The sequence below is a fragment of the Physeter macrocephalus genome, chromosome 5 (assembly GCF_002837175.3).
Source record: "Physeter macrocephalus isolate SW-GA chromosome 5, ASM283717v5, whole genome shotgun sequence".
NCBI lineage: Eukaryota > Metazoa > Chordata > Mammalia > Artiodactyla > Physeteridae > Physeter > Physeter macrocephalus.
In genome coordinates this window covers 45,299,794-45,306,713 of record NC_041218.1, presented here as the reverse complement: position 1 = coordinate 45,306,713, position 6,920 = coordinate 45,299,794, and positions in this window count along the sequence as shown.

Below are 6,920 nucleotides of genomic sequence, written 5' to 3'. Positions count from 1 at the left end.
GAGATCCCGCGTAGGGCGCGTGCGCGGCGGAGGGGTCGCCCCCGAGACGCCCGGGCCTGGGGCGCCAGGGGGTTCGGGCGGTGAAGGCTTCAGGCCTAGCCCGGCGAAAAGGGAGGCCGGAGAAATACAGTGCTAGGAAATGCGGACAGCAGGGCACCAGGTTTTATGCCGTAGAGTAATTTTTCCCTCTTGAAATATAGAAATTTGCAGGCTGAGTCGGGGAGTGGAAATGAGGAGGACTAGACACCACCAGACCAGGGAAGAAAGGGAGATGTTGGGCGGCTGGCTGAGTGGGCTTTGTCTCCTCGACCCCTACTCTCCAAAGCACGCTCTGCACGTATCAAAGCACGCTCCGTGTTCTTGATCTCATCAAGAGAGGCTTCATGTCCTGGTCTCTAGGCCAAGCAGCACCTGAAAGAGCCTGCAGTTCTGGGGAAGCTCTGCACGGGAAGCCTTGAGCTAGTTTGTGCTGCGATGCAGCGGCTACCCGCTCCCCGCAGTAAGTTCCAAAGGAGAGCTTTCCGCTTCACAAAGCGAAGCCTTTGTAGCAGCTGTAGGCTGTGGCCCACACTGGTGCGGTTAACTTGGTACGGCTTGCGATCCTGCAGGAAGTCGTAGATTTACTCTCTCGTTTGATAGCAGTAATTCATAGATCGAAAATTGTCAGAAATGCCCATATAGGCTTCTTCTCCCACCTTCGTAACTTCCTTTCTTGGCGCAAGCCCAGTCTGGAGGATGTACGTGACCAGTTATAAACTAAATGCGTACACGTTACTGAAGAACCTCTTTCTTTAGGCCAGATTAAATCAACTAAATACACACCAAGATGTGTATATCTGGGACTACTGATAAAGGATTTTACAGTAGAATCTAGAAACTAGATTAACTCAGCAAATCTTTATTGACTATCCAGGATGCCATCACGCTGTTTAGTCTGATTGTTTACGTGTTTTGATATTTAACAACAAAGAAGCCATACAAAAGATTCAGTCATTTAACAAACACCTGAGCTTCTACTCTGGGCCAGACTGGATCCTGGAGATGCAAAGCCTAAACAAGAAGGCAGAAACAACAAAAAAAGGAGTTTGTGTTTCCTCCTCTAGAGGACTGAGAGCCATTTAAGATTTTTAAGAAGGAGAGTATCTTAAAAGATTTTAGAAAAATAATTCTGAAGCATGGTGGATATTGGACTGGATGTGGGGAACTATCTAATTAGGGGGCTGTAAAACTAGTCCAGACAGGAGGTGGAGAGAGAGTCCAAACTAACGTAGTGGCAGCGAGGATAGTGAAGCAGAGATGGACTTGAAACTAGCTAGATATAATAAGACTTGGTTACTAAGAGGATGAGGGAAAATAAGAAGTGAAGGGGGGCTTCCCTGGTGGCGCAGTGGTTGAGAATCCACCTGCCAATGTAGGGGACACGGGTTCGTGTCCTGGTCCGGGAAGATCCCACATGCTGCGGAGCGGCTGGGTCCGTGAGTCACGGCCACTGAGCCTGCGCGTTCGGAGCCTGTGCTCCGTCCGCAACGGGAGGGGCCACAATGGTGAGAGGCCCGCGTACCACAAAAAAAAAAAAAAAAAAAAAGTGAAGTGAAGGATGACTGAGTTTTCCAGTTAGGGTGACTAGATAGTAATAGCAATAACTATAGGGAGAGTAGCTAATAGGATGAAAGAGAATACTAACTAAAAAGGTGTCATTTTAATAGCTGCACAGTTAGGAATGCATATGGCTGCGAATTAAAAAACGTATTGCAATGGCTTAAAGAAGCGTCTCTTTAGCCACCTAAGTCTGCAGGTGGTTGGTCATTGTTGGTTCAACAGCTCAAGAACAGGAGAGCCACAATTTCTGTGATTCTCTTGACGTTTCTCACATGGTTGCAAGGTGGTTGCAGCAGTTTTACTCATTTTTTTTTTTTTTTTAGCAGTTTTTACACGCCGTTGTTCAAGGCAGGAAGATAGGGGAAGGAGTGGCTTCAGCCACCTTTTTCTTTTTCTTTTTTTTCCGGGAAAGTTAAAGCTTTCTCAGGATAATACTCCATACCCCCAACTCAGCTGACTCTCACATACATCTCATTTTCTAGAACTGTCTTTCGGCCAACTATAGCTGTGAGGACTTAGTTTTTCCAAGCTCTAGCAAAAGGCTATTTGGGTCAGACAAATAGCAGTCTGTTAACTTGGTTAATACTTAAGGCATCACTTTTTAACATTTAAAACACTGTGGGCTGGTAGCCTGGATTGAAGTTTCTAGAGTTTCAAAGAAGCCAATCTTTTTGGTGTTTTAACTGGGAAAAGAACAGGTTGAAAATTTATCCTCAAATATTTGTAATTGTTTACCATTCCTTCTCTCCTCAAAGTTGCCATCCCCTTAAAAATCCTCAGAGGGAACTGGAACAATCAGGAAGAAGCACCTGCTGCAGAGGAGGCTGACTCCTTGCAGCTGCTGTGGTAGAACAGCTATAGGGTGCTTGGCATTATGAGCATCAACACGACCTTGACTTCTTTACAGATTTCACCTCTTAGCTTGGAAGCGGAACAATCACAGCTAGTTGGAGAGTCCAGTTTAGGGAGATCATAAATCAGTATTTTCTAGCTATTATACTATTTTTTTTTTACAATGTAAAGTAGCTCCCATGTGATCTATATCCAAAATTAGGCACATGACATTGTTTTAAGCATAACTTATTAGTTAATAAGGCATTTTCTTTCAATTAAGTGCCAATGGCCATGAAACAGAATCCTTCTAAGACTGCATTTTAAACATTGTCATGATTCTAGAAAGAAAACAGACATGATTTCCTGGGAAAATAAAGATGCAACTACACAGTTTCTAAAGTTGAATCTTTGCTTAACTATTCCTGATGTTACACATCATAATCATTTAAGATATTAAGATAATCTAAAATAGTCTTAATGTCAATTAAACTATTTAAAAACCTTGGATTTGGGGGAGGAAGTTACCAGGCCATCTGTGAGGGGGGACAGTGCACAATCCACAGTTGATTGAATCTGCAGGTGTGGAATTGCAGATAGGGAGGGCCCACTATAAAGTACATGGACTTAGAGAAGGGTGAGTGCCCCTAACCCCCATGTTGTTCAAGGGTCAACTGTATACCCTTTCCATCTTGCTTCCCTGTATTATATACAGAGAAAATCTAGTTAAAATGGACATCGTTATTACCGGGTAGCACAAGGGAGTTCTTCATGGTAATAGAACATTTCTGTATCTTGACTGTGGTATAATCATAAACATATACATATGATAAAATTTAATAGAACTACATATAACACCTACCAAAAAATAAGTGCATATAAAAGGTGATGAAATCTGAGTAAGGCCTATAGTCTAATTAATTGCACTGTGCCAATGTCAGTCTCCTAGTTTTGATAAGGTACTCTAGTTATATAAGATGTTACCACTGTAGGAAGTTGGGTGATGGGTACACAAGGAACTCTCTGTACTATTTCTGCAACTTCTGAGTCTATAATTATTTCAAGATAAGTTTTAGAAAGTGGATATCATTTATTCAACAAAGATTTGCTTTAGTACCCAAGGATACAGAGATAAAAGACTCATAGAGGAATAGGAATGTTGGAGGAAAAGACCCAAGCAAATCAACAGTAGGATAAATTCTGTGAAAGCAATATGTACACTGGTGTTACAAGAGTACATAAGAAAAACAAGAAGCTCAAGAAAGTTTTTTCAGAAAAAGTGGAGCAGAGTAGGCAGAAAAAGAAGGGGACCAGCAGAGGAACATAGCAGGGGTCAAGGACAGAGGTTTAAACAAATGAGCTGGTAGGTTTCACTATTACGTTTTCATTATACACAGTATTTTTAACTCACAGCCCTTCTGATGGTTATAATTAAATTTTTTTATAATGTAAGCTCCATGAATGCAGAAACCCCTTTCATATCTTGTTGACTGTCCAATGCCTTACACAGTGAGTGTCTAGGCACTCATAAATATTGTTGGGTGAATAGGGTCATTAGCCATGACTAGAACATGGAGTATTTGTGGGGAAATGACAGGGTATCTGGAGAGGAAAGCAAGAGGTAGATACAGATCATGAAGCTGCTTATATGTTAAGTTTGGACTCTATCCTAAAGTTAATAGGGACCTAGTAGTGGAATCAGTTTTGTGTTGTAGAAAGACAGTATGAAGAGTAAGTAGTAGAGTAGAAGCAAAAAGTAGCAGTGTCCCAAAAAGTCAAAATGCAACCTGAGTAGTTTGTGTGTTAGCAGAGGAAAGCAAGCTAGGCTGTTAGTAACTGCAAGTCTCACTCAAGGGATAGTATGTCTACCAGCCTCTGAGTGTCTGAGGTCTTTGTTCTACATCAATAGTAATAAAAACAAAACAAAATCTAACTCTTGGTGAGTACTTATTATGTGCCAGGCACTTTGTATCAACTCATTTAATCCTTACAACAACTATGTGAGTTTGCTGCTATTGTCTCCACTTTACAGTTGAAGTGACTAAGGCACAAAGAAGTTAAGTAACTCACTCTAGAACACACTACTAATAAATTAGCAGAGACAGGATTAAAATCTAGGCTGCCTGGCTCCAGTGTTTATGATTTTAACTACTCTGTTTTACTGCTTTCTTTTCTCCTAGCCAACTGCTTCCGTGTATCACTTCAAATCTTAGGAACTACCATATTATCTCAGTAACATGGTTTAAGCAGTGTGAGCAGGAAGGAAAAGGAGGTGATTTTTCTTTTCCCTTCTCTTGGATTAACAGATAGGAAAAATATTTCCCAGAATCTTCAGCAAAGTTCCTCTTATACTGATATCTTCTTGCCCAGGATAATGAGATTCCTGTAGTTGGTTTTCAGACATTGATGGGGCTAGAGGGGGAAAAGACCCACTTTCTCGGAACACATTGCTTTTCTTTATCTGGACAAAATTGTGGTTCTCCCAGCAAGGAAGAAGTGGGTGAGACTACTAGTAAAACCAGCAACAATGCCTGCTACAAAGACAATCAATCCATGAGACCAACATGGTAAATGAGAGTGTACTTCAGGAAGAGCACTGGACTGGGTTTTATCAACTTGCCATTCAATAGCTACATCTTCCTGGCAAGTTATTTAACCCCTCTAAGCCTATATCCTCATATAATAAATGGGCATACTATACCTTAAGATTGTATAAGGATTCAAGACAATATAAGTAAAGTGCCTAGCACACAGTAGTCATTTAATAAATAACAGTAGGGCATCCCTGGTGGCGCAGTGGTTAAGAATCTGCCTGCCAAAGTAGGGGACACGGGTTCGAGCCCTGGTCCGGGAAGATCCCGCATGCCGCAGAGCAACTAAGCCTGTGTACCACAACTACTGAGTCTCAGATCTAGAGCCCACGAGCCACAACTACTGAGCCCACATGCCACAATTACTGAGCCCGTCTGCCACAACTACTGAAGCCCGCACATCTAGAGCCCGTGCTCCACAACAAGAGAAGCCACTGCAATGAGAAGCCCGCGCACCGCAACGAAGAGTAGCCCTGTCTTGCCGCAACTAGAGAAAGCCCGTGTGCAGCAACAAAGACCCAACACAGCCAAAAATAAATAAATAAATAACAGTAATTAAAATTATGTTCTTTTCCACACGTTAAACAGAGAATTACTATACTCTCCAGCAATTCCACTCCTAGGTATATACCCAAAAGAACCAAAAGCAGGGACTCAAGCATATATTTGTACACGCATGCACATAATAGTACAATAGCCAAAAGGTAGGAACAAATGTCCATCAATAAATATATGGAGAAACAAAATGTGATATATACATTGGAATATTATTGCAATGGGAATATAATATTATTCAGCCTTTAAAAAGAAGAAAACTAACACATGCTACATTGTGGATAAACCGTGAAGACATTATGCTGAGCAAGATAAGCTAGGCATCAAAGGATAAACATTATTGATGATTCCACTTATATGAGGTACATAGAGTAGTCAAATTCATAGAGACAGAAAGGTAGAACGGTAGTTGTCAGGGGCTGGTGGGAGGGGAGAAAGAGGAGTTCCTGTTTAGTGGATACAGAATTTCTGTTTGGGGATGATGAAAAAGTTCTGAATACAGATAGTGGTGATGCTTGCACAACACTGTGAATGTACTTAATGCTACTGTATGCTTAAGATGGTTAAAATGATAATTTTTCAGTATATTTTACCAAAAAAAAAAGGTTAAAACAAAACAAGACAACAACAAGATAACATTGGAAAGAGGCCTGGCTTTGTCACTTACTAGATCTGTGATCTAAAGCAAATTACCAGGCTTCCCTGGTGGCGCAGTGGTTGAGAACCCGCCTGCCGATGCAGGGGACACGGATTCGTGCCCCGGTCCGGGAAGATCCCACATGCTGCGGAGCGGCTGCGCCCATAAGCCATGGCTGCTGAGCCTGCGCGTCCGGAGCCTGTGCTCCGCAACAGGTGAGGCCACAACAGTGAGAGGCCCGCGTACCACACACACACACACAAATTTTTAAAAATAAATAAATAAAGCAAATTACCTAATCTACCCAAGCCTCAGTTTTCTCATCTACAGATTGGGAAAAATAATAATAGTACCTACTTCCTAGGTCTATTGTGATGTTAAAATGAGATAACTTTGTCTTACGCTTAATTCGTCTTGGCTTCAAATGTACTCTAATTCTAAAAATCATGAAAGTCCTTAGTACTTTATCTAGCAAAACTGCTTCTGTCACAGTGGCAGAGAGAAAATGTGCATTTTTAATAGTTGGCTGGATTGTATGGTAGGAATATGTTTAGTTTTGTAAGAAACTGCCACACTCTCTTCCAAAGCAGCTAAACCATTTTACATTCCCACCAGCAATAAGTGAGAGTTCCTATTGTTCTACATCCTCACTAGCCTTTGGTGTTGTCAGTGTTCAGAATTTTGGCCATTCCAATAGGTGTGTAGTT